The sequence below is a fragment of the Taudactylus pleione genome, unplaced genomic scaffold (assembly GCF_031769625.1).
Source record: "Taudactylus pleione unplaced genomic scaffold, aTauple2 ptg000154l, whole genome shotgun sequence".
NCBI lineage: Eukaryota > Metazoa > Chordata > Amphibia > Anura > Myobatrachidae > Taudactylus > Taudactylus pleione.
The window spans coordinates 28,710,763-28,711,840 of record NW_028284556.1 but is presented as its reverse complement, the minus strand read 5'-3'; the positions used below and the strand labels follow the sequence as shown (position 1 = coordinate 28,711,840).

Genomic DNA, 1,078 nt, shown 5'->3' with positions numbered 1-1,078 from the left:
ATCCGTCAAGCACTAGAGGGAAAGGAAATTGACCAACCTGTAGCTCGCCACTTCAAGAACTTTTGACATTCATTATCCACCTTGGTGTACAAACTAATTGACCATGTCCCTATCAACAAACGTGGAGGCGATAGGGACAAGAAATTGTTACAACTTGAAACTTTTTGGATACACAAAATGAACACCGTATCACCATTTGGTCTCAACGAACAACTTTCCTTTTCCTGTTTTTTCTAAGGACCTCTTGGGACTGCTCGCTGTTATCATACAGTGTATCTATACTTATACTTACAGGGTATTGGTTACCCACTTTTTTTCCCATCAGTGTGTTTGGATATTATGCATTATTGCATTATCCAGGCCTGGTTGTTCTTAATGATATGTCGTGTGTTACAGTTGTTACGGATCCATCTACTGTGTTCAGATATATTGGGGTCTCGGTCGTTGGCATGCGCAGGACTAGCATATTTGGATTTACTTTTCCTCTGCTACAGCCATACTACAGTGAATACGCCTTATACCGTCTGATCTTTGAAGCTAAGCAGTGTAGGCCAGGCTAGTACTTGAATGGGAGACCACCTAGGAATACCTGGTGCTGTATTATGGAATTATCCTAGTTGACGCCTGTCCATTCGCATTTGCCGGTTTATTTTGTCCACTTTCTTTATGTATCTACACGGTTGATGGATCTTATCAGTTCAATCTATATGTTCATTTCAGTACCATGTGGAGTTTTTTGAACATTCCTACTTCTGATTACGGCCATGTTATGGCTTTATTTTTTGACTAATTCGCCATTCTTTAATGGCCAAGGCCACCCTATACTCCATCCTTACATGACCTACCATTTTTTGGTATAGCCAGAACCACGCTTTAATATGCATCTTTGTTCCCCATGACCATTTTAGTCATGTAGTGGTTAATTTATTTCATTAATTTATTCCATTGATCATTTTTTAGATTCTCACATGATCTACCATTTTTTGGTATAGCCAGAACCACGCACTACCATGCATCATTGTTCCCTATTATCAGTTTAGTCATGCAGTGATTAATTTATCTTACTTACCTCATTGAT

The 1,078-nt window shown here is 39.1% G+C and overlaps 1 pseudogene; it reads left to right on the top strand.

Annotated features, from left to right (window-relative positions):
- The first annotated feature begins 486 nt into the window (after nt 1-486).
- LOC148521968 (5S ribosomal RNA) lies at nt 487-604 on the top strand (annotated as a pseudogene).
- The last annotated feature ends 474 nt before the right edge of the window (nt 605-1,078 follow it).